Source organism: Acanthopagrus latus, chromosome 2 (assembly GCF_904848185.1).
Source record: "Acanthopagrus latus isolate v.2019 chromosome 2, fAcaLat1.1, whole genome shotgun sequence".
Classification (NCBI taxonomy): domain Eukaryota; kingdom Metazoa; phylum Chordata; class Actinopteri; order Spariformes; family Sparidae; genus Acanthopagrus; species Acanthopagrus latus.
In genome coordinates, this window is record NC_051040.1 from 23596983 (window position 1) to 23613555 (window position 16573).

A 16573-nucleotide genomic window follows, 5' to 3' on the forward strand; every position below is an offset into this window, starting at 1 on the left:
GACTGAGTGTCTTTATGACTAATATGCTTCGTTACACAACACAGCTTTAGCACGTGAGACAAACCTCTCCAGTCACTGTAAGAGCTGTTTGGCTCAATCTTTGTGTATTACATTCTCACAAAGAGAATCAACTTAAGCAGGATTAGAGTTCATGTTCTGTAATTATAAGTCATGAAGTATCAGAAGCTTCTGCTAATGTTCTCTCTCTGGTCTCCGTTAGAAAATCTAATTAGAGCTCAATCTTTGCCTCTTGAAATGATTGTCCTCATCAGAATGAGCTGATGTGATTAAAGTGTGGGGAGCTCAGTCGGGTCTGGACCAGGTTTGTTTTGGTTTCCTGAGTCTCATGATGTCACTGTCATCTGGTTAAAGCTCAGATGTGATTGGCTCATTTTGTCCCACAGCTGCATTTCTTAACGAAAATCTGTAGATCTCGTCATTATTTCCCATAGAATAAAGATATAAAGTGACTGGATGCTGTGCTCTGGAGCGTCTGTGTTTGGATCATAATGGTGTGTTTCAGTTGTTTCTGCTGCTGCTCGTCCAGCTGATGATGCATCTCACCTCCCACCAACAACCAGCATCCATCTGTCAGCTGTTTGCTCCTCATCTCTCTGTGATGTCACTTCCTTTAAATCACAGCCTGTAGTTAATGCACTAAACGCGTTGATATCTAACATATCAGCCATGCAGCTGTGATGTTGTCTTTTAAAAGCTGAACTAACAACTTGAACTCGGTCATATTTGATGTTGAATCACAGTGTTTCATCCAGTCACACACTGATCACAGAGCAGTTGTACCTCTGGAGATCTGCAGTGCTGTCACTGAGTAACAACATGTTTTTGCTCCATTGATCTCAAGCCGTGTTCTTCCACTGTCAGACGTGTCTGTGTTCAGCTTCAGCTGCAGTAATCCCTGTATTTACAAAGTCGTCCTCGTGTTGAGAGCTTTGCTCTGTTCAAGGCCACTGAGCTGTTGACTTCAGCCTGCAGGGACTCCACAGTGTCGTGTGATGGAAAGAAAACACATTCAGCTTCATTAGAGACCGACACAACTTGTCAAAACCAAACTATCAACTTGATTCCTACAAAAGCTGATCAGTTATCAATAATTTTTTGTTGAGTTTTTCTAATTTTGGACTGCAGTTCACCATGTTTACCAGTTTGATGTTTATAAATAATATACTTTATTTGTTTTTGACACTTTTCTGTACAGCTACAAACTTCTTTACCAAACACGATAAGTCCTTAAATACTTATAGTTTAGACATAACGTTTAGTTTATAACAGTTATCATAACTAGATAAAACTATATATTTATCTATAGATAAAACTTTATAAGATATTTCCTATATTTCTTTAATCTAAAGGGAGAATACATTAAGAACAATAACTGTCCTCTCATCATAAGCAACAGGAAACTGTTCTGCCCTGTGAGCATGATACGATTATATTTTAAGAGCAGCCCTTTATATTCACTTAAGATTCAAATATTGAAATTTAAACTCCAGCCTCGAGCTCAAAAGACAACTGAGAGATGAAGGTTACAGCAGCTCTACATTTCAATGAGGATTCCTCATTTCAAAGGTCAAAGTCAGACTTGAATGTAAATTGAGTTTTCCATCAGGGAGAACTCTGAAGAAGGAAACAGATTCCTCAAGTCCACAACAACATGAACACACTGAAAGTTTCCTCCCTGAGAAGATTGGAAGAGTCCGGTCGACACGTTTGGCTGCTATTGATCAACTCTTCATTAAATCTCCACTCCAGATGTTTTCTCTCTTTTAAAGCAGGTGTTGATTAAACCAGCCGGACCTCTCAGGAAGCATATTCTCATTATTCAGAGTTTTGTTCAACAGCAAAGTAAACATGCTCTTATTGTAACAGAGAAACATCTGGAGACTCGTCCACCTCACATCTGGAAGATCCATCTGGAGCAGAGAGTCATTTATATGACAAAGGACAGACACACAGTTGAACTTTTCATGCTGATATTGTGCTGCTCTAAAAAAGTAAATACATTATAAACAGCACTCTCCTGCTGATACAGCCATATTCCCTCTGTGTATCACAGGTAGACCAATGAAAGCTTCTCACATGATCACACTGTCTTCTTTCAACATATTAAACACTCGAGCACTCTCGAAGTAGACGAGACTGTATTCCTTAAAGTCCTCAAACTAATGTACCACTAAACTCTAATGAATCAAATATTCAGCTCACATACTGTGTATCACAGCTGTAATCATGTTGATCTGTGAAGTCACTTTTCTGCAGGAGTTTAAGTTATTTCCTCCTCTCATATGAAACGACTGTCAGACTGTCTGCAGGTTGATAATAAGGCTGATAATAACCCTCTCAGGTTGTTACACCACAGCTGTCACAGTGAATCACATCTTAATGGAAAATTAAAGTGGAAATCTCAGATTTAGGTTTAGCTGTGACTTCTGATCTGCTTATTATCTGCAGAGTCACACACACACACACACACACACACACACACACACACACACACACACACACACACACACACACACACACACACACACACACACACACACACATTCATACAGTATGTTTGTGTCAGGTGGACTTTCTGTCACTTTGGAAGATTTGTTTTCACTTTGTGGGGAAAACGATGAAGGTTGTGCAGGATGTGTGTCTTTTATTAGATATCTGACCTCTGACACAAGACTGCATGTGTTTCATTCATTCATTCATTCGTTCACTGGCCTCATCATGTCTACCAGAACAAAAGAGATGATCATAGTTTGTCAGAGACAAGATTCAACACACAGTTCTGAAGCCACATCTGTGTTGTTCAGTTCAGCAGTGTGATATCTCTTCTTCCATAACTTCACTGTGTGCAGCTGGCAGATGTGTTTCCTGTGAGGCAGTGCTCTACTGAAATCTGAACGCACAGACCATATTCACAAGGGTTTTTTATTTATTTATTTATTTTTTTCCGCTAAAGTCGTACAGATGTGATCCTGAGTGCAAGTCCTATAAACTTAGGACTTTTGATAATGATAAAGCTTCCTGATTGATCACCAAGTGAAACACAACAGACAGTGAACATCCTGAAGGACATCGAGCCATATTTCTATCTGAAACAATGTATTTGATGACCTAAACAACAGTTAGCATTCAGTCACGTCCTAGCTAACTTTACCATCAGTTAATGTCACACAATATGATAATTAAGGTATAAAATGAATTCTAAAAAATTAATCATTAATTAATTAACGCTAGTGTTAGGAAGTGGTTTAATGCTAATGTTAGCTAATATGTTGTTTTAATTGAAATGTGGCCCGATGTCCCTCCAGATTTTTGTCAGTGAACACTTTTCAGCTGCAGATCACTCAGGAAGCTGTGAGATTAACAAATGAGGCTGATTCTTTGTTTTTATTCGACTTATAGCCTGAAACACAGCAGCTTAACAATATACCAGCATTCAAGCTTCACACCCTGAGAGTGACTTTGGAGGAACAAGGCTGCAGTGTGACTATGATATTATATCAAATATTGTTTTATATGTATGTAGTCTATTGCATGATAAAACGTGTCTTCTGGAGACTCCTGCTCAGCCCACAGCTGAACCACAAACTGCTCTCTCTCTCTGAAGAAGTGAGAACATGTTTTTTTCTCTCCCCTTCTTTATTTTATCTCCTGAAACCTTTACTATCACTTTTAAAAAAAAATGTTTCGTGTCAGATTTTACTGTTAAATCTCCTCCCTCCAGCTAGAGAAGCTTATTATTCTCAGCACTGAGACACATGACATTTATTTCTTGGCTTTCTGCAGACGTGCGGCAGCAGATGTGAGAAATGTGATTGGACTCCTGCTGCAGGCGGAAAGACAAACAGGAAGCAGTAAAAAGCTCTGGCAGCGGTTGTGCAGCTGTAGACGTGTGAAGAGAGAAGAATGAGTCTGAGTGGAGGTCTCATGTCACAGAGCAGAGGACGGAGACAGCAGCAGGACCACCACTGTAGACCAACATGTCCTGTCTGCTCATACGAGAGGCTGCTAAACTGTCTGATGGACTGTTGATGAGGACCAGAAGAAATACACATTTACACTGAGATCAGATCACTGTTACAGCAAAACAAAATAGGATTTTCCATTTGAAACAAACTGGTGTGTAGTGTGTCCCTGAGTGTTACCTAGAACATAAAGAAGTAGAGATGTTGGTGTTATGGAGATGAGGAGAGAGGGAGAGACAAAGGACTGGTGGAGAAAATAAACATTGTTGAAATGCTCCTTTAAAGTCCTTTTCCTTGAAGTTAATTGAGGAGTTCTGGTTGAGAAGGAGGAGACTCAGGTCATCTCTCTGTCACAGCTCTGCAGGTTTAACAGCTCTCTCCTCGTCAGCTCTCAGCTGAACACTTTGTGTTTTCGCTGTGACAGGGCAGATCTACTGCAGCTGTCCATGGAGACATTTCTTCTGGACGTTGTCATTGTTGGTTAGAACTGGTTGGTGGGCTGCTGGAGGCTGAAGACTGGATGCTGCTTCTCTCAGTGTTCATTCAACACTCACAGTCAGTTTATCAGTGACGATGTTAAAGCATCTTTAATCTATTTCTACACCAGCCTTTGTTACAGTTACTACAGAAAAGACAGAGACGTGCTAACAAGTGTGATCTCAGTGGAAACAGTGTCGACTCTCTAACTGTAAACGCTCTGCTCACATTGAAGCTCATTATTTTTCTCATCGCGTGATGATGATAAGATGGTAATTTTCTCTGTTGCTGAGCTGAAAGCTCTGCAGGTTTTGTTTGTCACTCGGTAATGAAGGATTATTTTACTTCTCAAGTGGAATACTTTGAATATTTACACACTGATTGACACAGCAGGAGAATTATGAGAGCACTGCAATCAGATTAAAGGATGATTGCTCAAAATAACAGATTTAATCACAACAGATTAAAAACAGTTCACTTAGACAATCCTCAGACTGTGATGGAAATGTGTATTCTAACCTCCATGATTTTATACAAGTGTCTCTCTGAGGCCGACACCCTCATCTGTAATATGTCATTAACATGTGCTAACACTACAGAGAGCAGTGTTCACAGTTACTGTACAATCATACACAAACCACCTTTATATTTCACTTATGATCTCAATAATACATAAATCTTAATGCTCGTGTGACTATTGACTACTGAGACTGCTGATTCATCAGAATTAATTTGGTGGAGCACTGACCAATATTATGAAGAGGAACCTTTTAGAGACGCATGACTGAACCACCGGACCACTTTAATTACCTTCATCATAGACGGTACATTTACCACCCGTTCATTTATAACGAGAACAATTCTGTGTTTAATTTTCCAGTCGAGCTGTTCCACATGCAGGAGGCACCTGAACATTTCCATAATGTCAGCTTTTATTCAGACTGGGGTCTGTGAATCATCTCGGCTCTGACTGATAGCTGAATAAATAATGAGTCAGTGTTTAAAACAGGATGCTGGGAGCACAGCTCCACCTCTCTGCTGGAGCTGAACACAGGGAGGACAGAGGAGACGGCAGACAGCTCCCAGTGAGTGAACCTGTCCTCCAGCTGCAGGTGTTGAAGCAGCTCAGAGGACAGGCTGCTGTGGCTGCAGAGCAGACGGACAGCAGTGAAATCAGAAACTGCAGAGAGACGAGGGAACAGACAGATAGTTCCCAAAGAGACTTCAACAGAGACAGTGAGGAGATATTTTAAGGACAGTTTCTGCTTTTGTTCAATTTCCTCCATTTCCTGTTGTTATGAAGTCACTGTAATGTTGTTAGATTCAGACTTCATCTCATGTTTCAAGTCTCACAGTGGTTTAAAGTCAGCCTCATGGAGCTGAGCTGCTGAGATCTGTCTAGTGTATCATACTTGCTGCTGATTTGATCCAAAACTACAAGATGAGAACCATCAGGTTTATCTTCCACTGTTAATAGTTTAAAGTAGATGTGTCATTTATGTTTGTTCTAGTATTCTCTTAAAAAGAAGACGCAGGTCAGAGCTGAACTTTAAGGCTCTCTACCTTGAGATGTGAAGTCTTAATGCAGTTTGTCTCCATGTTAATGTGAAGAAACATGCAATAATGTGGAAGGTTTGAAGTTCATTACTTTGACTCCACAGTCAGACAAAGCATTTGTTTCCTGATGTGAGTGAATGTCACTGATGGTGATTCTTCAAATGGTCCCTCCTGTTTCTGCCCTCTGGTGTTGTTGGCTAACAGATGCTCTTTCACAGGACTGTCACCACTGGCCTCCCTCACAGTTCCCCTTTAAAACCACATCATAATGATTCATCAAGACATTTAGCAAAGAGTTTTTCTAATGACAGAAATGTATCTGGAATATAGAACAGCAGAGAGCAGAAAGACAGAACAGATGAAGAAGAGCTGATCTTTTAGATGAATATATAAGTTCCTGGTCTGAACAACAGAACTAGAGTTCCTCTTATTGAGTCAGTGTCTTGGACTGTGTGAGCTGGAAATAGTTCAGTTTGTTTTTTATCAGCCTCTCCGCTCTTGTTCTGTCTTTGAGCCTCAGTTACACAGTTCAGGAGACAAAATGACTTCATGGCTTTGTTGAAGGGTGGATGGAGAGAAAACACCACAGAGCCACAGCTTCTCTCTGAACCCAGAGCAGCAGGTAAAACTGTTCACAGAGGGAGATATCATCAGCTCTTTCTTATATCCACTGGATCCTCTGGGATTTGATCAGCTAAGTCTCACTAAAGACAAAATCATCTTCACATGGACCTGTGAACAGAATCAGAACCTCACAGTTTAACTTCAGAGACTGATGAGAAGAAGGTGATCGATTGTCTCCACCTCCACACAGTCAAGTAAGCCGCTCCATCAGCTGGATGGAGGTGTGTGTCCCCAGGAGTGATCCCATGAGGGAGAGATGTGAGTCTGGGCAGAGCTGGAAAATGTGACTCATGAACTCCGTCCTTCAGGGAAAATGATAAATGGGATCAACAGCAGTGTGTTGATGTTGTTCTGCCTCAGTGACACAGTGACTCAACAGCTGCTTGTATCGCTGAGAGCCGCTTATCAGGCTGACTGCCCGCACACATATTCACACACACACACACACACACACACACACACACACACACACACACACACACACACGTACACACACACACACACACACACACACACACAAACTCACCTCTCCAGACTCCCTGCAGAGGACGCTCACACAGACGTCCGATCCCAGAATGACTTTTGTTATTTCTTTAAAGAACTCTTATCAGAGCCGACGGTTTCCTCTCTAATCTGAATTCAGTTGATCCGATCATCAGTCAAGTCTCATTTCTATTTAACATTTACAATAAAATATGAATTTCAAGTCCACAGAGTTCATCTGTGTGATCATGACAGAGAGTCAAAGTAATAATAAAAGTAAGTTGAGCTGAGTGTCAGCACTGGATCACTTCATAAAGTGCTGCTCCAGTTCTGCACTGCTCCCAGGTCAGTCAATAGATTGTGTATTGTGAGGTCCACAGGTCATGCTTTGACATCTATGAGTCACCGATCAGTCCAGATATATTTCCTCTATGTTCTATATCTCAGTGCTCTGGCTCTGCATCACACATTTATTATTCTCTTTATCAGTTTCATATTAGAGTGGATGGAGGCAGGGGAGTGTTTGAGAGCTCCCATAAGGCCTGTTTGTATCTCACACAGCTGATGGAGCTCTTACTACATTAAAGGAGGCAGCATCACTCCTCTCCTGCAGAGCAGCAGGAGTAGTTTGGTGTGAGAGCAGTGTGCATGTGTGTGCTGAGCACAGCTGGGTGGAGTTTTGACACCCGGGCAGCTGTTTATTTGAGACATTAACAGGCTGTTTAATCTAGTTATCAGTTTAAGTGTGAAAGTACATGTTATCTTTGTCACTAAAGACTGTGGAGAGAAGATGTTTTCTCTTCTTTCCTTCAGGCAGAATTCATTTTCAAAGCAATTGCACAATGCAGATTTGCTGAAACTGAATGAGTCTAAACTAGGACAATTTAAATATGAAAATCTGGAGTTTATACTTTGTTTGCTGTAAAAGCAGAGAGCGTTCAGACACCAGCGTCTGTCTGTGGATCAACAGGAAGGTACTGCAGAAGAAAACAGTAATACAGTTCATTTATTTCCTCGTGACTTAATGAGTGATAATTTCCAGCTGAGACAGCAGGTGGTTGTGATCAGCTGCAGTAGCTGACATGATATTAAACCAACAGTATTCAGACTGAGGACAAGAACAAGAAGCCAGTGTGTTACAGGTCAACACAGTAGCTGATGATCAACGACGTGTTTTCTCATTCGTTAATAAGCTGCAGAGTTTTCCCTCAGTTCACTGGTTCTGTCCATCAGCCCTGCGGGTAAACTGCAGGGCTGATTCTGTTTCCATCAGAGAAGCAACACGAGGGATGGAAGCCACCTGTCTCCTCTTTTCTCACACCAATCTCTCTCAGTAATTATCCTGTTGTCTCCTGCACTTCCTGCTTCATGACATCTTCCTGCTGCACATAGTTTACTTCCATGGAACATGTCTCCATATGAGGAACACTTTTCTGCCTGTTGTTGTAGTGAAAGTGTTATCAGGTTCTCTCTGCCTCTCTTTCTTTCAAATCAAAGCTGAAAGGAATTTATAAAAGCAGACATTTTTCAACTGTGAGTAATTTTTACAAAGCGAAACATATTTGCATATTTTCTCCACACTGTTAATGTGCTGATGAATCAGTTAAACACTCAGTGATTTCAGCTTTTAAAATATTCATGCTAAAATATCCAGCACTTCAAATGTGTCTGTGATTGGACATCATTAATTTGAAGTTACTTTGTGCTGCTGTCCAGCACACTTCATCCCAGCAGTGTTGAAGTCATCTGTTCTTGTACAGAGGCTGAACTGGGCTGCGTCTCTTTGACAGAGCGAGGTGAAGAGGCCTTCTGATGACTGTTTGTCTGCTGCCTGCTGCTTGAAATGACCATCAAGTGTCTCTGCAATCCATTCAGTCCATAATGAGCCCTTTCGCATTCAATAACAACTGCACAGGGGACTTTTTGGAGGATGTGCAGTAAAGTGGAACAAGCTTCAATCAACAAGTAATCATACAAGATGAGATGTTTAAAAAACAGAGACATATTTCTGAATATCTCTTTAATTCACGTGTGAAAGACTTTGAAGACTCACCAAGTCTCCAGGCTCATGTCTCTGCAGCGTGTGGACGGAGACATTCACAGATATTATGTCCACAGGTGGAGTGATGGAGGAGACGAGTCTTGTTCTCTGCAGTGAATCTTAACACCAACCTCGACTTCACACAGTGTTGAATTTGATCAAATCATAATTTTCTTTGGTGCTGTTTTATTTGTACTGTATCTGGAAGGAGTCTTTTTAGTCTTTGTAATGTTTATAAGTATGAGACATTTTATGGGAAAGTCCTGTGTTTAAACTATATCAGTCTTGTTTCTATTTGCTGGTTTGGTTTTGTTTTAACACATAGGATGTGAAGACAGTGTGTAAATGGAGCAGATGCTCCACACTCTGTGATTCTGATTTGTTCTAATTGCAAATTACCATCAAAGTTTATATGTAAACAACAAATTAACACACAGTGTTGTGACAACTGTTAAAGTCCTGAATCTTTTTGTTGGCTCTCATGAATATTTGGTCCACAGTAGTGAGGTTGGTTGGTGAGGTCACCATGAGGATCCACTTACACCCTCTCTTTACTTTGATGAAGCACACAGTCTATATCTGCTGAAGATCCAGCTGGGAGCACATTACACATCACCTCTGTGTTCACACAGAGCCGAGCCAGAGCAGCAACACTGCTGTGTTAATGCTTTAACAGCCACCACAGACTCAACAGGCTGAACACAGCAGGCAGAGGGCTGCTGAGGTGGAAGCAAACTGTAGCAGAAGCAAGTGAAGGAGGAACAAGTGTGACAGGTCAGGTCAGACATACAGTCTAGTACATGTGGCGTTCATGTGTTCACTGACACATTTCCTGTCAGCAGGAGCCTTAAAGAAGACAGCAGTTTCTTTAGGAGAGGAAACAGGAAGACATTTATCTATTTTCTCTTTTCATGCTCTTGAGAAGAGACGCAGTGATTCCTGAGTGAACTAAAGATTGATTCACATATGTTGAATGGAAGTGAGTGTTACAGGAGCTTTCATAAAGGACAGAAGCTTCATCATTTTTAACATGAACAATTAAAACAAAAACATCAAGGTCCAATGATTCAGTACCTGCATCTTTACCTCTTAAGACATTTTGTCCATCAGTACTTTCAGCACGACATAAAAAAATGAAGACTTCCTTTAGTTTTGTATAAAATATACAGTAATGTCTCAGTGTGATGCTTGTTTCTGTGAATATTAATCTCGTATGATGTAAAAGAAGAGAGACGTTTCTTTCAGCAGAACATTTGACCAGAGAGGCTTTTATCTCTTTCTGACAGTTTTAAAGGGAAACATGTTTCCTGTTCATGCTGAGCTGCCAGTGGCTGTTTGTGGCTGTGCTCTGTCTTCTCCTCTGCTCTGTCTTTGCCTCTCACAGTGTTCACAGCAACATTCAGAACAGTTTGTTTCCTCCATGAATGCAGAGTCACTCGTGGGCTGTGACGCTCTCACCTTTCCATCCTTGTTCTCCTCCCTCGTTCTCTCCTTTCTCTCTCTTCAGCTCCGAGATGTTCAGTCTCATTTGCATTCACCTTCTCCCTAAAATAAGTGCAGTGTGTGTGTGTGTGTGTGTGTGTGTGTGTGTGTGTGTGTGTGTGTGTGTGTGTGTGTGTTAGTGTCATCTCATCATGCACAACAACTTGTTTGCACAGCTCAACATTCATCTGTCTGTCTTCACACACTGTTGATGCTTCTCTTCACTCACTCTATATAATAACAGTTAGACACACAATACTTGGTCAGCTCTGCCCATCACACCATCTCTACAAGGTGTGTGAGCTCTCTGAGCAGAGACAGTATGACTGTATGCTGACTTCAAGTTACACTTCACAGGGCTTCACACAGCAGATGACTGAGGAAACACAGACAGTACTTTCATAATGACATGTCTCAGCAGGTCTGGTACATGACTCTGAGAAGTGTTTTCCAGGTGAAACAGAGTGTGAACATGTGTGAGTTTCATCCTTCATATTGTGAATAAAGACAACACAGTAATGGATGTATTGTGTGTGTATGGATGAACTCTCACACTGCAGTCTGTAAACAACATTATAAACAAACATATTTATGATGTGATCCTTTTGTTTCCATATCAAACAGACTGAAAACTCAGTGAACTGAACCTCATTTCTAATCAGACCATCTGATGCAAACTGTGGATCTCATGTCAAATGTCAGATCTGATCTAACAGCTCTCATGTTAAATCATCTATTGGACTGTTTGTGTCTGATGGAAACGTTGCTAAGGTGAGTACAGAGCAGCCCTGTCACTGAGCTGTTTCCTCCTAATTACAGTTATTTGAACAGCCTCCACCTCAGCGGCTCAGTGGGGGGTCGAGGACGGACCACACACACACACACACACACACACACACACACACACACACACACACACACACACACACACACACACAGACTGCAGCTGAGCTTTTCACTGCCTTTAATTTGAACCAAAGCAGAAACTGAATGAATGCTGTGTTTTAGTTTCACACTGATAACAAACAGTTCTTCAGTATAAATTTGGGTTGAAGTCAAAGTACTAATGTTTTGTTGAAACTGATCAGTTATAATGTTGTCAAGTCTCTGTGTAATACTAAATCTCTACTGGCCAAAATAAAAGTGAATGTGGTATTTTGTTATAGTTTAAAGCTTTAGGCCATCATCCAGGTCACACAGCCTCATTCTCATCCTCTCTCTACAACTTCGGCTCCTCTTCTTAGTTCGTTCTTAAGACTTTGATTATGAGCTCCTAAACCTGACGTCTCCTCCTGCCTTGACCATGATGCTGCTTCTCAGCAGGTTGTTTATTTCAGCTGTTGAGCTGTTTTTCTGCTTTATTCTGTTCAGGAAGAGATTCCAGTCTAGAGAAACCCGGAGTCAGTTACCTGGGTGAAGGCCAGACATACAAAACAAAACATACAAAGTGTGACATTCATTACATCAGCCACCTCCTGCTGGTGTCATCTCTGCTGGTCAACAGCTTCTTCACCACAGGGTTTTTAAAAACCTTGTTTGGTGTGGTGACCTTAAAAACACTGAATAACATGACAGTGTTGTTCCTCACCGTCTCTCTCCTCCTCTGCTGCTCCAACAAGCCGGTCTGATGGGACAATGATGTAAAAAGAGATGGAGAGGTGATGGACAATAAACTGGGAGAGGTATCAATATGACTATAAATTCAGATCCACAAGACAAATATGTGCAACAAGCTGTAACATTTGAATAATAGAAGAGGAAAGAAGAACACCTTACTGGTTATGACTAAAACATGCAGGTGTTCCATCTCATTTCATAGATAATAATAATGAGACAACTTTTACAGGAACAAACACATCAGGATGAGGAGTGACAGATGAATTTTCTCATGTATTGAGAGAAGAACTCAGCAAACACAGTTGAATCTTTCACCAGCAGTTCTGTGACTTTTGCATGGCTCATACTGTGAGACGTGGCAGCAGGAAAGTGTCAGGTGTCATTAATGACACTAACGCTGGTTGCTGGGCTCTGTTAGTGTGTTTGCTCTCTCACTGACTGAACCACATACTACAGTGGAACAGAACCTCGTTAGTGTGATTAATCACACCTGTGCTTCTCTTGCTGTGACCAGTAGAAACGTCTCCAGAGAAACAAACATTCTGAGAGCTGAACAAAAGTCCCAGACAAGGAGAACTTTTTCACCAGAGCTGTTATTTAGTTACATCAGGCAGGCAGAGCAGGCTGTCTGTGTGCAGGGCAGGATGTCTGCAGTAGGAGGGTTCAGACATACTGGGTCGTCCAGAGTGCTGCTGGGTTCAGGTGGAGTTTGCTGCACAAGCTGTCAGTACCTGAGAGGTCCAGAGTTCCAGTGGAGGGTCGTCCTCAGGGTCCTGGTTCTGACCTCTGTTCTGTGGAACAGCTTTAATTTTACATGGCAGCAGAAACATGTGGAGAGCTGCTGTACTGCAGCATCACCTGAAGTAACATGTGGGAGACGAGCAGCAGTGTAACGCTGGTGTTCCACTTTTTATTGTGTTCACAAAAGCATCACTGATCACTTTTTTTTCACGTCTCACCTTTTTTCTTCAGTTCTCAGCGGCCTGCTGTGTCTGTGAAGTTTAGAACAGATAACACATGAAAAAGCCTTTGAGTCACACCGGCCCACATTTTAATGATGTGTTGTTTGTGTTTTTCTAAAGTGAGGTTTTCTTCGTCTGTGTGAAAATAGAATTCCAGTCCATTTCTGACAGAGTTTCTGCTGTGACATCATTAATGTGCAGCTTTAAACGAATGAGCCTTCACATCAGCGACTGTTTATCTAAACCTGTTGATGTTTCAGATGACTGAACACTGAGACCACAGTCACAGCAACATCCCACTATTCTCCTCTCAGTGGCTATCGATCATCTTCTCTCCTCCGTTCTCTCCTTTATGAAGTGATGCAGCAGCTGTTGGTTCACTCACAGCAAAGAAACATCACGCTGTAATTTAAAGGCAGTGAGGCAGAGATTTATTATTCCGTCTCTGTTAACTCACATTGTTCTCTTCTTTAGAGACACCAGCCCTCATGTCATCCAGTGAGATTTCTTCTTGTGTCCAAAGTCAGATGTCAACACTCCCTGTGGACCAAAGTGTTCCACTGTGCTGTGAATCATCTGTTAGAGTTAGAATGAGTCAAAAACGTCACAATGTCAACAGTTAACATGTAACTGTGATGTCAGAGCAGCACAAACTCTGAACATGATCACGAGACCTGAACTGTGCTCAGAATACAAATGGAGAGCTGATAAGATTTTTGTTTTGTAAAATGATTCCCACACCAGATGATGAGACGTCCAACTGTGCCAACATACAAAAGCTGCCACCTGCCTCCAACACACACTCATTACTGTGTGTGTTACTCAAAGACAGCAGGGTTCATATAACCACTTGTAACTGTCACACTGGCTCCTTTCAAAATAAAACCATCATGTATGTGTCGTAGTAAACATCTGTGTGAACCAGTCTCTGTCTGAGAAGCAGCATCTGCTTCACTCTTTGATTCAGCTTCACTCTGGTCTTTTAACTTCTCACTGAAGTCAACAAGCTGCTCTCATTGTTCTTTTTTCAGTGTGTAAGTGCTCTTCATCTGCTGAGTATCATTATAATCACAGGTAGCTGTTCCACCTCCTCTGTCTTCCTCTAACGAGGCTGCTCATCATTTATCATGGCTGCTGTGTTTGTCAGAGAAGCTTTATGAGAGAGAAACAAGTGGAGGAGATGAATTAGAAACTGTCTGTGATGTGACAATAATCACTTTGTCACTGTAAACAAATGGAGTAACATAGTAACACAAATCAGGAAGCTGTGTATTCCTGTATGACTTGAATCAGATTTTACTTGAACATGAAGTGAATCAGATTACATGAACATACGGCTTCATGAAGGAGTGATGAAGAGAAAAGATGAAAACTGGACGCGTCATCAGTCGATGACAATATAAGACTGTTTGACAGTTTCACTGAGTGTGTGCAGAACAGGATGAAATATTCATGGAGGGAAGTGAACATGCAGTCAGAAGCTCCTGCTGCTGTATACATGCAGTATTGATTATAACTGTTGAGTCCTCCTCCTGTGTGAGTGTCTATGATGTAATACAGGCCGGCAGCCATCCAACAGTTTGGCTCTGTTAAACTTGTCTGGCTGTTCTATATTTCTCATGTCAGACTGCAGCTGGCTGAGTGTCTCGACAGAGGAAAAGTAAAGCAGCATCAGTTTGTCTCAGAGATCAGCATGTGTTTCCACTATATGGACCTTTGGAGGTGAGGAGATACAGTCACATACAATGAGTTAAATGTTAGTTTTCACTGGAGGTTGAGATAAACTGCACTGGGGTTAGGGTTAACCCTGACCCTGAAATGTAAACTTCATGAAAGTTCCTGCTAGTTTTAGGTTTCAGGTAGTTTAACTTAGTTTACTAATGGTCACTAGCTTCATCTGAGGTCTGACAGTCATCACTCTGTGATTCACACACACAGTATCCATCCTTTGTTTGACTCTCATTCTTCCAGTGAACAGGAGGATGAAGGATTATTATTCAGTCACAGCCAAACATTTCTCCTGCAGCGCTGCATTGATCCACACTTCTGTGGTTAAAACTGTCAGATTCCAGTAAATACAGAACACATGCAGGCAGGGAGCATCTGCTGTTTGTGATTAAAGACAACAGATACATCCATCTATCTCTCGTCCACACTCGTGTCATTTAAGGATGAACAGTGTGCACAAAAAATCATCTATCATGAGGCAAATTATGAAAACTGTTGTGATGTCATCAAATAAAATTGTTGGAGCAGAAAGAAAATGGAGCATTTTTGATCTTTACTTCAGTTGATGTGCTGCAGTGACTGATGTAGACACTCTTTTGTCCCTGAAAGACATTTATTGACCTTTCTGTCTTCAGCTGTCATGCAGACTGGTCCTGAAGGTGAGTGCTGCTGTTCATCAGTCTCAGCAGCAGCTGGATGAGGAGATGTTGTGTCTCTGAGACGTTTGAGTTGATTTGAACTGATACAAACTGGGATCTTTACTGCCATCAGTGTTACATTTTCTACTTTCTAAACATTTTCTGTATGATTGGAGAGCTTGGAGAAAACACTCTCACCTTGTGTGGTCAACACAAATCGTCAGCTCCAGAAGCAACATTGATCTTCTGTGTACTTCAGTTCTTTGATTTATAATTTCAGACATTCACTATATGTCATCGTAACGTCTTCTTTTTTTTTCTTTGCTCTTTGCCTCGAGCACTTTATCTCACTCACTGCTCCTCCTCCTCAAACTAATTACCAGAATCAGGTCTCATTTTTCTATTACCTTTAACCAATGTTTGCTTAGAAAAATATATATTATAAAACAGTCTGAATGCAGCATAATGGATGTGACTGATGAGATGGAACTGCAGCAGGACTGAAAGTAATGAAGCCCTGATACATCTATCTATCACTGGAGAGAGAGAGGGAGAGAGAGAACGATGGATACAGAGAGGGAAAGATGGAGCGAGAGAGAAATGTGAGACAGAAGAAGAAACAAAGAGAGAGAAGGAAGATAAAATCTCCCCCAGCAGAGATCTGTGTCCTCTGCACACAGTCCAGTAGTGGAGTACTGAGTGTCTGTCTCTGGCTTTTCCTCTCCCACTCTCTGTTAAACAGCTCTGGACTTGTAGAGCTGAGAACAATGACTGGCAGAAGAAGCTTTTATTCTAATGTTCACCTTTTGTTCAAACATGATCAGCTTTCTCAACAAGGAAAACAAGGAGAGTGTGTGAAAACACAATCAGGGAGATTTGTGCTCTGCTCTCCTATATTGACCTGCTGACAGTCTGAGTCTGAACATCATGGAGAAGAGTTTTACTGCTCGACTCTCAGTGACATGAAGAGTCGCGCACGTG

The 16573-nt window shown here is 41.4% G+C and overlaps 1 long non-coding RNA gene across 1 annotated transcript; it reads right to left on the minus strand.

Moving 5' to 3' along the window:
- Positions 1-11944: 11944 nt before the first annotated feature.
- LOC119012054 lies at positions 11945-13458 on the minus strand. The gene is made up of 3 exons (XR_005072353.1): positions 12870-13458; positions 12236-12271; positions 11945-12056 (listed from the first exon to the last, which is right to left on the minus strand). It is a non-coding gene; the product is annotated as an uncharacterized LOC119012054 (long non-coding RNA).
- Between the last annotated feature and the right edge of the window lie 3115 nt (positions 13459-16573).